Source organism: Caretta caretta, chromosome 2 (assembly GCF_965140235.1).
Source record: "Caretta caretta isolate rCarCar2 chromosome 2, rCarCar1.hap1, whole genome shotgun sequence".
In the NCBI taxonomy this organism is placed as follows: Eukaryota; Metazoa; Chordata; order Testudines; family Cheloniidae; genus Caretta; species Caretta caretta.
The window spans coordinates 212648401-212665714 of NC_134207.1; the positions used below are offsets into that span (position 1 = coordinate 212648401).

A 17314-nucleotide genomic window follows, 5' to 3' on the forward strand; every position below is an offset into this window, starting at 1 on the left:
TGCCACTGGGAGTCTGGCACCACATAACTAATCAGAGAATTCAGTAGCTTCATGTCCATGTGATACCTCAAGTTCAAAGGGGACCAAGACATCCTGTTTGGTGTTTTGTTTCACTCAAGCTATTAAAACTGCCCAGGCCTCCTTAAGTGTATTTTTAAGGTAATCTTCTTTACTCCTCATCAATAACACTAACCATTATAAAATCCAATGTCAGCCTAGATAATTTTCAAATTTGCAACATGATTAAAAAAGATCAGTAACCATCAGTGAAATGGAAGGTCAGAAACTCTTGATGGATACTTCCATTTCTATTCTATTATTGTTTTCCATAGACCTCTAAGCATTTTGGTTCAAACGTTGTGACCCTGATGCCGCTACACCAAGATGTAGGTAGGCATGCTGGGAAATTTGCCAGAGATGTATGTTGTATGCAGGAACGAACACATCCAAGAAGGGTCAAACAAAAAAAAGGTATGTGTCAGTACACTTACCCTCTCCTCTAAAGTGCTCTTTTAAAACAACCATTAGTGGTAGCTGATACAACTAGAAAAACAAAGTTTTACACAAAAGGTCACTTTCTCTTCAGAAGGTATAGAAACATCACAATTTTATACACTCTTCCTTTGATCTAGTTACATTAAATTATGAGATTTGAATCAATATGTTATCACTCGATTCACAGATTTACTTCATTCTGTTCCCAGGACCTGATTAATACTGTGTAGCTTTAGCAAACTTGCTCACTTATTTATGTTTAGTTTAATAAGAAAATATTAAATGCATCTTTTTGTGTTAATTTTTATATACTAAAATGCATATATACTAAATGTGAGATTAAATACTATGTACCACTTTTATTTCTTACACTAAGTGTTCTGAAATATTGAAGAAAATGGGTACGTACATGTTAAAGCTGCCCCCAGATGCTGCTTTCTTCAAATCTTACTGAACTTGTTAGCATTTACAGGAATCACGTTCAAACAAATAACTTGTTCTTAAGCTATTTCTCCAGTATATGGAAGTTCAAAAGTTCTCATTTGGAGTAAATTATGAATGGTATTTGAAAATAAAGGATTTAATTTTTTCACTGAAAAATAAAAATATGTAAAAGGAACTAAAATTTTCCATGAACATCTTTGATTGGAGAAAAGGCCATTTTTTACTGAAAAAAAGTACTGGATGAAAAATTTTAACTGGATCTACCGGCAGCATGAGAATCCCATGCAGAAGATTTTAAGTTAGGGTTTTTTCCATGCTTTAAACCTGATTTGACATAGAGAAAAAGAACCTTAGAACTGGACTTTTTAAAGAAGAGTCGATGCAGAACTGCACACATACATCGTCTGTGCAATCACACATGTAATGTGCATGACTGCAGGCACAAATTGGGTTACAGTATGTATACAAGTGATTATCTGATTCATACCCAAACACAGTAGTGACATGTGCAGATTAGGCATGCAATTGTGCACTTACCACTTTTAAAAATCAGACACTTTATGTACAAGGAAATCATATAAATGTAGGACTGGAAAGCACCTCAAGAGCTCATATAGTCCAGCCTTCCAAGCTTGAGGCAGGACCAAATAAACCTAGACCATTCCTGACAGGTGTTTGTCTAGACTGTTCTTAACCTCCAATGATTGGGATTTCATAAACTCCCTTGGTAACCTCCTATAGTACTTAGCTAGTCTTACAGTTTTTCCTAATATCTCAGCTACATCTCTCTTGATGCAGATTAAGCCAATGACTTCTTGTCCTACCTTCAGTGGACATTGAGAACAATTGATCTCTGTCCTCCTCTTTAGAACAGCCCTTAAAATATCTGAATATCCGCCCGCCGCCCCATTTTTTAATGGTAAAGTCTTGTGTGTTTTTTAAGATTGCGAAGCAAGTACAAGTAGAACTGAGGCTGCTTCACAAACACATGCATCACCATCAATTTGCACTACCCAAAGGATGGTGTATAGGCAGATGTTTGTTTTGGAAGTTTTTGGCAGTGCAGCCAAAGAGCCATCCTTCCAGGATGTATATAGGGGATGAGGCTGAGAAGGCTACATGATAAAAGAGACAGAGAAAAACTCAATAGATATCAGTAATTAGTAAATATGAGCAACCAGAATGGAAGGGAACTGTGATGGATTGGCAATATTTAGTTGTTTTTGTACAGTATCTTATTCTTGGCTTGCTCTTACTTTACTGAACAATCTTTCAGCAATCTGCCTTTTGGACATATTTGTGCATGTTGTTTGAATCTCAATCAATGGGAAAAACGGAATCTAAAAATGTGCTTCTTTTTTATGCATTTTAAAGTACACTGCTTTTTATTAGGAAAACTGCTTCAGCTTCTTCCAAGTTATCTCCATGAAACTGAGGGAAATATTAAATCATTCTAATATTTCTCATGTGATTTCTCATGTGAGAAGGAATGTGACGTTTTCCTCCTATAGTGAATATTTATATATTATATTAACACTTACAAACCTGGTGCCTGTTCCCAAAATTATTAGAGTACTCATTTCAGTAAATCTTAATCATGCTAGTAGAGTAGTCCCACTTAAGTCAGCAGGACAACTCAAGAGAATAAGGATTTGTGGAATCTGACCCTACATTCTAGCACGTCTAGCAGTTTACGGTCGTTCATTGATAGAAGCATGAACCATTTCCTTTTGACAAAATATCTTTTAAATATTGATAAAAAGTAATAATTTTTATCATGTTCTGATATTGCCAACTTTCATATTTTATTGCAAATCGCATCAAATTTGGTACTTGTATTAATCTCCAACTGCTGGAATCAAGAAATTGCATGAGAATCTCAGCTTTCCTTAAACAGAAAGTGTCGAGTTTTCATGGTTGCAGAGAAAAGCTTGAAAATTGGAGCAAGCATATGTTAAGAGTTCACAAACAAGCAGACAAAAAAAAACCTACCGCCAAATTTCTTATTTTTAATATATCTAATGATTTTGGGGGACTTGACTCAAGATTTTTTAACTTTTGGATTAGCAATACTAATGTTCTATTTTAGTTATTGGTTAAAATTCAAGCATAATGCACAATATTGCACATAAAGTAGATTTCTGCAACTATACTGTCCTGTGCAGGATTGCAGGATTGGGCCCCATCAGCGAATGTTCAACCAAAACAACTCCAATTATAATTCCATGGGTTTTTCTTTTCTATTGAATCTCTAAATGGACACAAAAAACTCCTACACCTTTGTTTTAAATTTGATATCTGTTTGATTTTGAATGTTTTACAAAAATAACAGAAAACAAGACAATTGTTTGGATCAAATGTAAATGAGTCTAGAAAATATCATTAGACAATTGAGGGATCCCTGTTGCTGACACCAGTCAAGCATGAAGTGTACTTGATACTGGGACAGTGTGAAAGAGATGAGGTTTCAGACCAGAAAACAGATGGCCCCTTATCACCCCCTGAGGCTAAACACACAGCAGCAAACTTCAGAGATGCCTTTACCTTTACCCTGTCTGTCCCTATCAGGATAGGATCTGTTATATTAAGGGTTATTGCCTCTCTAGCCCTCCCTGGGATCAGCTTTTGAAGTCCATGGCCAAGAGGCCAGTGTGAGAATATCACCACAGATAAGAGGTGTTTGCTTTGTGAAATTTTCAGGACAAGAATCCATGGAACCCTTCATAGTCCAGTAGGGAACCACAAACTCAAGCTAATATCTTCTAATCCCCTGTTGGTTTCAGAACTACCCACCATAAAAAGCATAACTGGCTGTTCATTTGTGCAGCCAAGTGATAACATCCTAAAGTTACAATCTGCCTTAAGTAGTGGGGATATGAAGCCCAAGAAATGAACCATCCAAGCTCATAATCAAAATTGCGTGTGCTCTCTCCTTCTCTGCCTAATGAAATGTAAACATTTTGGCCACTAATTCTTTTTTTGAATATTAATCAAATATAGTGGTCAAAAATCACAAAGGAGAGCTCTGCTCCCTAATTAAATGGCTTGCGTTGTAGTTTTCTGAAGCTTTGGACAATATGTTAAGAAATGTTCCCATGACACAGCCAAGTAAATACTTGTGGCACATTTCTCTTTATTACAAAGAATACTTCAATTCTAAGACATAAGTCATGCTCTTCTAATAAAGGCTTTACAAATTCCCAAAGAGAAGCTGAATTCCCAATGCACCAATGCTGCAAAAGATCAGACCCTTCCTTTTATGTAGAAATTCACATTTTGGAGACTGCTTTCAACATTCTCCTCTCAGACAAATGCCAAGAAACTCATGCAAGTTGCTGAGCACCCTCAACACCCTTCAAATAGGCCCTAAAGCTTAATTGTTATCGGTTTTCTTTGCCTCACAATTTTGTCAAGTTTAAAATATCCTGACTGGAACAAAATCCTTCTCCATCTTCCTCCCTCTTACAATGGATTACCCAAACCTTTTTGATATCAGGCAAAAGTGTGGATTGATTGAGTTTAAGTTACAGAATCTAGATAATACACCACCAAAATATTTATTGCATGGGTTGTATTAGTTATTATCTCATCATCATTCTGTGCCTCTATCATAGCACAAAGGGAAAAATAATGTGAGTGGGAAAAGAGATAAAGGAAGAGCAGTGAGAGGGAAAAATGTTTCTTAATGGTGCAGTGGGTTCTCTTTCCATTGTAATCTATCCTCCTCCCTGTCACCAGCAAACTACCTTAAATCAAGTAACTGGCACCTGATGTATTCTGCAGATGGGTCAGCACTGTATATCTGGAACACAGTATACAGGTGGTTTTTCACTTGTGCTTGTTAGTTAACTAGCTAGAAGACACATCTTCTTTAGGGGGGCTGCGGCACTTGGAAAGGAAAATATCTCCTGGATGATTCACAAAAAGTAAGAGTAAGTGAAGGAGTAGATCCACTGAGTGTTTATCTATTAATACATTTAGTTGTCTTCACTTCCTCCTTAGGCAGACACTTCCTGGAAGCAGTAAGTGACAGTTGCAGTGATAAAATCTAAGTACATTAGATAACCAGATGAATTTTTGAAAATGTGGACACAAAAAATCAGTGCTAAGAAGAGTTCTGTATAGTTCAGATATGCTTTGGATAAGTATCCAGTTAGGGGCATGTAGTAAAACCACCAATTTATGAAGTTCTCCCTTCCCTAGTTCTAGCCAATTGTTTACTTCCTTTACCTGAGGATTTCTCTCACCTTGGCATAGTAGGTAAAATGTTCAGAAAGAGCTCTGGCTGTCAGCCCTCGGTGGCTGGGGCTTGTGCTGAAGGACCATGGACACCTGGGAGGTGAGGATAAAGGAGAGAGCCGGAGCCCCGCCATCTGGGTTGGGTTCACCTCTCCCCCAACCCCAATTCCTCACCTGGAAGTGGCGGGGCTCCGGCCGTCAGCCCCGAGGTGATAGCAGCAGTGCAGAAGTAAGGGTGCCAATGGGGCACTAAGTCTGCTGTGAAAAGTGATATTGCTGAATATCACTTTTCACATTAGAGACTAACAAATTTATTTGAGCATAAGCTTTCGTGAGCTACAGCTCACTTTATCGGATGCAACCGATGAAGTGAGCTGTAGCTCAGGAAAGCTTATGCTCAAATAAATTTGTTAGTCTCTAAGGTACCACAAGTCCTCCTTTTCTTTTTGCGAATACAAACTAACACAGCTGCTACTCTGAAACTTTTCATATTGCCACCCTTACTTCTGTGCTGCTCCTGGCACAGCTCTGCCTTCCGAGCTGGGCGCCCGACCAGCAGCCACTGCTCTCCACTCTGCCTTCAGAGCTGGGCGCCCGACCAGCAGCCACTGCTCTCCACTCTGCCTTCAGAGCTGGGCGCCCGACCAGCAGCCACTGCTCTCCACTCTGCCTTCAGAGCTGGGCACCCGACCAGCAGCTGCTGCTCTCCGCTCTGCCTTCAGAGCTGCGTGGCGATACATGTACTTAGGGGGTGTGGGGCTGTAAATGATTACAGACACAAAAAAAGAGGGCTCCGGTCAAATAAGTTTGAGAACCACTGATCTAGTATACTGCTAACTCATATATCAGTTCCACCTCTAAAACATCTAACAGAATATGTTTCTCTGTTCTGATGTAGATATAGTTTTGGAATCTTCTATATTTCAGATGTATTACACTAGAAATGCAGATTACGTGTCTGATCCTACACTCACGGAAATCAACAACAAAGCTGTAACTGATTTCAGTGATGTAAATTCAGGCCTTAGAAATGGAAGGTGTGGATGACTGATGGAATGCTGCCAATAAGCTTGGCAACTGCTTTGATGAGGAGAATCTACCACCCACTCTATAGCATGCAATAATTCAACCAGTATTAAAGAAATCACTGCAAGAGATCTCACAAACTCCCATGGTTTAACATCCCTTTCCTAAGCAAGCTAATGGAGAAGAAGCCAATACTGCAATTAGACTGTATCTTCCTTGAGCAAGTCTGGGTATAGTAAAGGAACCAACACTTGTTGCTTTGGTAGATAACCTTCTCCTGTCTGTAACAGGGGAAGTACATCCAAGTCATTCAGGTGGGCCTCTGTGGAGCCTTTGATACCATCAGTTACCAAGTACTCCTGACCCGACTCCAAGAGGCAGCAGGAGTGAATGGAAATTCCCTGGCGCAGCCACCTTCCTCTGAGATTGATATTCACATTATGGACAACTGTTCCTCCACCTCCAAGCTGTCACCTGCAGAGCTCCTGTACATCAAAAGTAAACAGCATTATCTGCTTTCCAACCCAACTCACCCTTTGGATGAAAAGCAGCAGGCTAACAGGGAATCCAGAAAAAATGAGGTAATGCTGAACTCTCAAAGCTCATATTTTGTTGGGCTGGCTGTTTGCTTGTAGAGAGAGGAAATTTGATATGGCATCAGTGAGACACAATGACCCTGAAACCCTACAATTTACAAATTTTTGTAAACTAGAACTCCACTTAAAAAGATACCAAACCAACATTCATTTTATATGCTATCTATCATATATTTATATGGGCTTCCCTTGCCTGTCTCCTTTATAATAATATTATGTTATCTGTATATTACAGTAACTCCTAGAAGACCCAACCAGGATTGGAACTCTGTTATGCTAGGTGCTGTACAAACACAGAGGAACACATGGCCCTTGACCTAAAGAGTTTACAATCTATCTAAGGTACTCTGTATCGGACTGTACAACATTCTCTTGTGAGCCCTCTGGACAATGCAAAGTACGTCAAAAGACCACAGAGGATCAGTTATTGGAATAGCCAAATAGTTACTGAGAACAATATATCAATCCTAGTGAAAGCAAGTATCAAAGTCATGCTTATAGAGACAAGCCTAAGTCACTAAGTTTAGCTCCAGATCAAAAGTCCCCCAAAGATTAAGGGCTTTAGTTCAGATCCACCCCTTTTAATCATATTACAAATCTAATGCCACAGACAAACTGAACAGAACTTCATGAGATGATGTAGCAACTTTGAACCTGGGAAAAAACTTCAGGAGGCCACACATGACTGAAGAGACACAGAGAAAGAACCAAATAATTTATTTTGATGTAAGACAGCAGCCATAATGAGCACCCAAAAAAGAGCATAAAAATATTATTTACTACTCCCTGAGACTTCATAGTTTCTAATGTCAGAAGGGACCATTATGATTTAGTCTGGCTTCCTGAAGAACATATGCTCCGTAGAATTTCACCAAGTAATTCCTAGAGCAAGTCCATAACTCCTGGATGAGCTAGAGCACACCTTTTAAAAACACATATAATCTTGATTGAAAGGGTTCATGTAATGATGGATCTATCATACTAGATAAGCTGCTTCGAAACATGGGTCTTATTTCTAGTCTGAATTTGTCAACTTCAAACATTCGATTTTAGATTAAAGACCCCTCTACTGGCAGACATATTTTCCCATGTAAAGCATGTACACTGTGATCAAATATCTGAAGAGCAGAACAGAAACTAGGGTTCAAATTGCCCATTCTCCCTCTGAGTTCTGAGAAGCACCACCAGGACCCAAAAAGCATGAGGGCTTGATCTACAGGATGTGAGCACAGCTAATCCAAGAAATGGGAGCTGCAGAGCAACCCTAATTTGCACATTAAGTTTTACAGCAGAAGGCAATATGTCTCTTGGGAAAATATTGCTGCTTAGGATGTTAGTGAATCCTGTGCTGTGATTAATGAGACAGGCCCTGTGCTGTGATGAGAGGGTGCCCCATTCCCTATGCTGTGAATGGTGGGATGCGTTCAGTGCTTTACAACTGATTTTATTAGTCACCATTCAAAGTATTCGATAATGCAATATTTATTTCAACAAGCTTAGAGAAGTCAATTTGATTTTCTTCAAGAAAAAAGCACAAGGAAAGCAAACCAACACATCATGGGCAATATAATGGGCCTGCAGCACATTAACTTAGAGTGAGTTGGAACCCATCGATTCCATATACTTGAGCAACCGTGCGTCACTAATTTGACACAGCAGTAAGTAGGTATCCAACCTGACACTGAATGATTTACTCTTTAAATGCCTGCAGTGGCGTCTTTTCCTACTGCTAATTGTTGATCTCATTTTGCACCCTGGTGTCAAATAGTCTCCCTGGGATAAGAGAGTAAAAGGACAGGAAAACTTCAGCAGATCATTATAGCTCTTAATGAAATGCAGTTGTCAAAGAAGATAACAGACCCCAAAACATCTTAAGTCTTGCTTGACACTTCTCTGTTTACAGTTTTTATGGAATGATCACCATTTAATGACCAATTGCCAATAATCCTTACTTAAGTGGGAAAATGATATAAGGGACTTTACTGCAGACAGTATACTAAGGACTATACTATAAGACAAAAAGAAAGCAATTCACATAAGGATAATATTACAGGGAGAAATTCTCTATTTATAATCGCTAAATTTGAAATTGTTGCTTTTACTAGATCCAACAAACTGCAAATTTATGACCAGATCTGACAGTCCTTTCTTAGATCTGTGTGCAGAGTACATCAAATGGCATGAAAATATGACCTAGCATAGGCTATAGAAATTAACTATAAAAGAAAGTACAGGACATACCAGCTACATCTCAGCGTTCCAGATAAGGCTCAGCAAGCCAACCCAAAATCTTAGAATACCATACTCTCAGCATCATTTCTCCTTCCTCCCTTTCATCCTTAATGGAGATTTTTTCATTACTCCAAAATCAAAAATGGTATTTTATGCTCATATATTTTTTTATAATATACTATATATTATACTGAATTTTTTATGTTACATTATTGAAAGTTTAATAAAAGGTTAGCCATAAAAGAGAAATACTAAGATTATTCAGTAACTGATATGGGCTTTCCCCTTAAATGTTTTTGGATTGTATTAAAATGAACACTCATATACTACACTTGATCCATACAAAGAACTTCCAGTAATATCAATAGTTGCTCTGTATGAAAATCAAAGGCAGCAGTATATGGTCCTAATTTTGGTAAATCTTTTATTGAGTGCTACAGTAAATGGCCAATGGAATATCAATAGTAGTACATTGTGTGATGAAAGGTGCGACAGAAAATGCTCCGATTGTTAGATAACATGTATAAGTTTATACAAGCTGAATGGACAATCTATATGTTTGTTTTGCATTTTTCATACAACTGTGTATTGTGCAACAAATTAATTTAGAGTCAGGCTTCAATATTACTTTTCTTCAACCCAATAATAAATACACACATACATACTTGATGGTGGGGTGTACAGATTTGATTGGCATGTGTTTAGGGCATGTACCCGGTTACCATCTCACCTCTATTTAAGCTCTCACTGGCATAGTGCCACTGACCTGGGGATATACCATTTCACCCCAGCTGAGGATGGTGCCCTTAGATGTTTGCACATATATTTACAAGTAGCATCGTTAAAGAAATAATGCCTGCTAAGCCAGTAGAGGCTGTCAGCTGCACAGGAATGCCATTCTATCTGGATCATGATAGCTTGCTGAAAGAACAGCAATACAGAGAGAGAGCCTCCTGTTGCACAGGTCCTCTCCAAAAACAGTTTTTGTAATTGATTTAACGCACCAGTGTGGATATAGTTATACCAGTACAAAGGTGTTTTGTAAACTCTCTGCAGAAACATTATGGGGTTTCACTGATTTAACCAAATGGTTTTTCTATCTATCAATTTAGTTGAATTAGTACAAAACTGTGTGCAGACAAGCTTTTAGTAACTTCAGCATGAGAGTAGTGTTCACATGTACCCCGGTTCAGGAAGGAACTAATGCATGTGTATAAGCTCATCCCTGTTCAGGAGAGCACTTAAGCACATACGTATGTATTACATTTAACTTTAAGGCTTCAATTCTCTGCTATATGTGGATTCAGCTCAGAGATAGTAACAAGTGTCAGCTGCAGGGAGCTGGGTGTGGGTCCCTGATCCTCAGCTGCCCGGTCCCAATAGAAGCTAGAGAACTATGTGGCCTACTCTAACTTCTACTGCTAACACAAGATCCATAACAGGCCCTATGCCAGTGGAGGATCAGGACCACGGCTTCCCCTTGACCAGGCTCCCTCCTGTTATGTCACATAACATGGTGTAGCTCTGAGAGGAGTGGTGGGTGAAGGAATCCTCCCTTCAGCAGCTGGCAAGATTAACTGGGGCCACAACTGCAGCCTCAAAACTGCAGAAATACCTGTGGTCCCTCTGAATCCTCTTCATAGGGTGTTTTAGGCAGTGGATCCACATGGCCCCCTGGTCATGCCACCTCTCTCCCTTATTGCCTTCAAAGCCCTTCTATAGAACTCCACTTCATGGTACGGCTTCTCCATGACTCAGACCCCCCATGAACTGCAACTGTGCAGTTTGACTCCTTTGACACCTTTGACTCCTTCCACAGCCTTTCAACAGACTGCTGGATTTGGCTCATAAATACTTGGTAAGCTAACCAAAGAAGGAATAGCTCTAGCTGTGGACTGTGCAATAAGTTAGTCTGGTGACAGATCCTCCAGAACCAGCATTACTATCATCAGAGGACTCAACTGTGCCTTTAAACTGCAGTGCTCTATTAGGCACGGCAAGGAGCACCACCACCTCAGGGGAATATCAGGGAAAGACTCTGCTTCACGGGCCATGCCTGGTATTGAATGGGAGCCAGCTGAAAGGGTATGGAGTAGTCATTTGCTGCTGATGTATTCATTTACTGTTCGGAAGCTGAGACCGGGCAGTGGCCCAGACTACACTTATTTTAAATAAAGTAACAGGCAAAAATGTGTGATTGCATTAATACAGGCTATAAATTAAACATGCTTCCCAAAATAACAGACCACAATCATTGGACACATAGCTGGTGAGACGAAAGCAACTGGGACTCTAAGGGAGTTAGCCAGCTGAGTTCACCAGTGGAGGAAGGTTTTTTATTTTGTTTTGTTTCCCCCCCCCCTTTCGTTAACTTGCAGGTAACTCCACAAGGAAGAACCCACAATGGGAGGAAAATAGTGTGTTGCCAACGCCACTGCTAGCTCCTTCTTTTCCTGCACCTGTGGGGTACCTAGTCAGACAAGCATCCTGACCCTGGAGCCTTCTACCAAGATCCTGTTTTTGACTTGCTTGGAATGCAGCCTTCATGTCTGAGCCAATGAAAGCCAGGCAAGGGAAATCACCTGGTGTGAGAGGTGTCTGTTGGTGGAGTCCTTCAAGAAGGAGGTAAGAGAGCTGAAGGAGGAGGTGGCTAATTTGTGTAATATCTGGGAGCGTGAGGACTACATTGACAGGATGCAAATGGAAACATCTGGGATGAAGGATGGTAGCCAACTACAGATGACTACAGCAACACCAAAGGAGGAAAGAGAACTGGCTGCTCTGTGTGGAGGAAATTGGCTGCCTGCCACCTAGGGTAGGACACAGTGCTCCATCCTCCATGCAGGTCTCATTTCCAACGTGGTCAAGAACCAGTATGCTGTACTGGCAACAGGACGTGATGCCAATAACAGAGGAGAAGGAGCCATCTGCCATGAAGCGTGGGAGGCTCACGGCCACAGCACCTAACAGGAGGCGTGCTGGTGGCTGGGGACTCCCTTCTGAGGGGGATGGAGATATCCATCAATCTGACCTGTCATGATGCCCCAGGAAGTGTGCTGCCTGCATAGAGCCCATATCAGACACATAAAGAAAGGTTGTTGAGGCTCACTATCCCTCTGATCACTACCTCATGCTGCTCATTCATGCAGGCACTAACAGTATGACCCTGAGCAGATCAGCAGTGACTACAATGCTCTGAGAGTGATGGCAAAGGAGTTGGGGTGCAGGTTGTGTTCTTGTCCATCCTCTGAGTCAGGGGAAAACCCAAGGCAGAGACGCACACATCCTGGAGACAAATACGTGGCTGCACAAATGGTGTCAGTAGGAGAGATTAGGCTTCCTTGACCATGAGATGCTGTTCTGGAAAGGAGGGCTGCTGGGAGGAGATGGGGTCCATCAAAGAAAAGGAAGAGCATCTTTGCCCATCAACTGACTAACCTAGTGAGGAGGACTTTACACTAGGTTCAAAGGGGGCAGGTGACAAAAGCCTACAGATAGGCATAAAAATGCAACCTTGACAGCTAGATGTTGTGGGGAACATGGAAAATTACAGTAGGGTCATAGGAGCAAAAAGATAGAAATCAGTGGGGGAATCTGCTCAATATCTTAGTCTATACACAAATTCAAGGAGTATGGGTAATAAACAGGAGGAACTGGACATAATAGTGCATAAGCCAAATTATGACTTAATTAGCATCACAGTGACTTGGGAAATATCATGCTGGAATATTCATACAGAGGGGTATATCTTGTTCAGGATGGACAGGAAGGGGAAAAAAGGAGGAGGTGTTACATTATATATCAAGAATATATACATTTGTTCTGAGGTCCAAGGAAGGAGGTGAGGGGCAGACCACTTGAAAGTCTCTGTGTAAAGATAAAAGGGGGGGAAAATAGAGATGATATCATGGTAGGGGTATACTGTAGACAATGAAATCAAGAACAGGAGGTGGATGAGGTGTTTTTAGAACAAATAACAGAAATATGCAAAACATAAGACTGGTAGTAGTGGGGGAATTTAAGATGTCTGCTGGAAAAGTAATATGGCAAAACACAAAATTTCCAATAAATTCTTGGACTGTATTGTGATCAACTTTTTGTTTCAGAAATTGGAAGACATAAGGACAACAGGACAGTCATTTTAGATTTTATTCTGACCAGCACATGAGAATGGGTTATGAATCTGAAGGTGGAAGGCAATTTGGGTGAAAGTGATCATATAATGATAGATTTCATGATTCTAAGGAAAGGAAGGATTGAGATCTGCAGGGACAATGGTTAAAAAAAACAGACTTTAAAAAACCCAGAGAACTGATAGGTATTGCTGTTTAAGAAGAAAATCTAAGGGAAGGAGTTTGGAAGAATTGGCAGTTTCTCAAGGAAGCAGTATTAAAGACACAACTTAAACTATCCCAATGTGAGGAAAAGGTAGGAAGAATAGTAACAGCCCAATATGGCTCCATCTGAAGCTCTTTAATTACCTTAAAATAAAAAATAATAATCCTACAAAGAGTGGAAACATGGACCAATTGCTAAGGAAGAATGCAAAAGAATAGCACAACTATGCTGGTACAAATCAGAAAGGCTAAGGCACAAAATGAGTTAAACCTAGCAAGGGACATAAAAGCCAATAAGAAGAGATTCTTTAAATATATTTGGAGCAAGAGAAAGATGTAGGAAAGTGTGGGTCCTCTACTTAGCAGGAAAGGAGAGTTAATAACTGACAACATCAAGAAGGCTGAGGTGTTTAATGCTTATTTTGCTTCAGTCTTCAATAAAAAGGTGACCAGATAATCCACACCAATTAATATTGACAAGAAGGAGGAAGGAATGCAAGACAAAATAGGAAAAGCAGAGGTTAAAATCTTTTTAGATAAGTTAGATGTAGTCAAATCAGCAGGGCCTAATGAAATCCATCCTAGTATACTTAAGGAACTAGCTGAAACAATCTTGGAACCATTAGCAATTATCTTTCTGAACTTATGGAAGACAGGTGAGGTCCCGGGGGCTGGAGAAAGACACAAAGAAGATCCAGGGAATTACTGACCAGTAAGCCTAACTTCAATACCTGGAAAGACACTGGAACAAATAATGAAATAATCAACTTGTAAGCACATAAAGAATAATAGGGTGAGAAGGAATAGCCAGCATGGGTTTGTCATGAACAAATCATGCCAAACCAACCCAATTTCCTTCAGTGACAAAGTTACTAACCTAGTGGATGGGGGAAAGCTATAGATGTGATATATCTAGATTTTAGTAAAGCTTTTGACACAGTCTCACTTGACAGTCTCATAAGCAAACTAAGGAAATATGGTCTAGATCAGGGGTTCCCAAACTTGGTTTGCAGCTTGTTCAGGGTAAGCCCTTGAGGGAGACGTTTTGCTTACCTGAGCATCCCAGTGGACGTGGTTCGCCATTCCCGGACAATGGGAGCTGTGGGAAGCGGTGGCTCAGCCACCTGGTCTAGATGAACCCCTGGCCTAGAAGAAATTACTATAAGGTGGGTGCGCAGTTGGTTGAAAGACCGTACTCAGAGTAAGATATCAATTGTTTGCTGTCAAACTGGGAGGGCATATCTACTGGGGTCTTGCAGAGGTTAGTCCTAGATATAGTACAACTCAATATTTTCATTAATGACTGGAATGATGGAGTGGAGAGTAGGCTTATGAAATTTGAAGATGACACCAAGCTGGGAGGGGGGTGCAAGCACTTTGTAGGACAGGATAAGAATTCAAAATTACCTTGACAAATTGAAGAACTGGTCTGAAATCAACAAGATGACATTCAATAAAGACAAAGGTAAAGTACTTCACTGAGGAAGCAAAAATCACATGCACAACTACAAAATAAGGAATAATTGGCTAGGCAGTAGTACTGCATAAAAGGTTCTGGGTATTATAGTGGATCACAAATTGAATATGAGCCAACAATTTGATGCAGTTGCAAAAAAGGCTAATATCATTCTAGCATTTGTTAACAGGAGTGTTGCATGTAAGACAATTGTTCTGCTCTGTTCAGCACTGGTGAGGACTCAGCTAGAATACGGTGTCCATTTCTGGGTGCCACACTTTAGGAAAGATGTAGATAAATTGGAAAGCATCCAGAGGAAAGCAATAAAAATGATAAAAGGTTAGGGTTAGGATAAAAGGTTTAGAAAACCTGACTATGAGGAAAGGTTAAAAAACTGGGCATATTTAGTCTTGAGAAAAGAAGATTGAGGGGAGACCCGATAAAACTCTTCAAATATATTAAGGGATCTTATAAAGAGGATGGTGATCAATTGTTCTTCATGTCTACTGAAGATAGGACAAGAAGCAATGGGCTTAATCTGCAGCAAGAGAGATTTAGATTAGATATTAGGAAAAACTTTCTGCACTATAAGGGTAGTTAAATTCAGGAATAGGCTTCCAAGGGAGGTTGGGGAAAACCCATCATTGGAGGTTTTTAAGACAAACACTGGTCACGGATGGTCTAGGTTTACATGGTTCTGCCTCAGCACAGGGGGCTGAACCTGATGACCTCTTAAGGTCCCTTGCAGCACTATATTTATATGATTCCATGAGTACAGTCGAGTTACACCAGGGATGTATTTGGCCCAGTGATTTTCTCATTTGGATCATCTATCTTCATCCTTTTTCTCCCAGCTCTTCAGAGCCAGGACTTGCTGTTCTGTTAACGCTTTACAGCTATTCCTGTGTGACTGTGCTCTGACTGAAGGCCATAAAATGCTCTCCATCAACGATGCAGCATCTCTGTATTGCTTCTTTACCAAGCGGGGAAAATAGTCAAAGAATCAGTTTTCCTTTTTTGATGTAAATGTCTTAATTCTCAAGTGCAAAGATTGTATTGGGTCATTGGAAATCAGGGAGACCAGTGTATTAAATGGGTTCAAAACACTAAAAATATATAAATGAAATGACAATAATCATTTGGCTACAAGCTACAGTTTGGCCTGCAAAAACATGTTAGAATTTCTCTGTGCACTTGCTTGTATTGTACGTTTTACAAGTCTGAGAAGTAACCAATGATATTACTGTTTCTTCATGGATCCACATTTAGATTACCTTTGTACTTCTTTAATATGGAATTTGTCTCTCAAATGTTAGGTGATTTTTTTTTTATAGGCAGTATGCACTTTTCTCTATACCATATGCAGGATATATGCTCTAAAAACGTATGGTGAAATGTTGAGAATTTTGGTTGAGGGAAATAATAAAATCCTTTGGCTCTGTACAAAGGACTTTATTCGTCCTTTAGATACGTGATTATTATCTGGGCCTATATTTGCTTTTCCTTTAATTTAAACAAGAGCCACTTACTGTAAATCAACTTTTTGTTTACATTTATACTGGTGTGTATGTGTGGCCTCTTGTTCTAAAATTTTAAGACAATTTCAGGTTCTGTATGTGCTACGCAAAGAGGGTAGGGTGGATTCAGAACACAGAGCGGATGAAGAAAAATTTTCTTCACTGTCAGGGTGAAATTCACTCCATTCTCCTTCTCAGTGTTGCGGGGGAGGGGGGAGGGGAATAAGATACATCCTCCAATATACTGGTAGGTTGTGGAATTGCTGCACAGCCCATCCTGCCTGGAACAGCAAGTGGTACCTCTCAAGCCCACTGAGCAAGGGTTCCTAGCTGTGACATCCAGGTAAGTAAGGATCCCTCTGAACCAACAATTTTAGAGTCATTGTGAAGCCCTCTTGCCCTGCACACTGGGAGTGTTGAGCTCATGCAATCACAGCTCTACCCATTCCCCTTATTTGTAAAGGATAATAATAAGGACTGTGCAGCGTGGAGGGACTTGCATGAGCCCTCCGCCAAGGGGGGATTTCACCCCCAGTGCATATCTTTGCAGAAGAAATTTAGAGATATAATAAATTAAAGGTCATTTTTTATTTGCACTCTGCATGCATGTCACAATGCAGATAACATCCCAACCTTGAAGGAGATGGCAGTTAAGCTTCTGTGGCTGGTCAGCTCCTCACCATGGCCATGTTCTTGTTTCCTCTCCATTCCCACTGCAGATTAACACATCCCACTGGCATGCAAGGACTCATTGAGCTAAACCTTTACACAGTGCTCCCTCCTTTGCACACCAACACACAACTCCCACTGACTCCTATGGAGTGATTTTAAATTACACTAAATAAGGATCTGGATTAGAAAACAGTCTATTTTGTATTCCAGCATAGAATGTCAACAGTGTCTTATATATTGCAATGCTACACTGCGCATTGCTCTACATATTGTTATTGGGCCAGATTTTTAAAGGTATTT

General features: G+C 40.1%; 1 protein-coding gene across 19 annotated transcripts in view; it reads right to left on the minus strand.

Moving 5' to 3' along the window:
• The window catches only part of HDAC9 (histone deacetylase 9), a 704322-nt gene that overhangs the window by 57577 nt on the left and 629431 nt on the right, over positions 1 to 17314 (minus strand). The gene's annotated exons all lie outside the window — the stretch shown is intronic.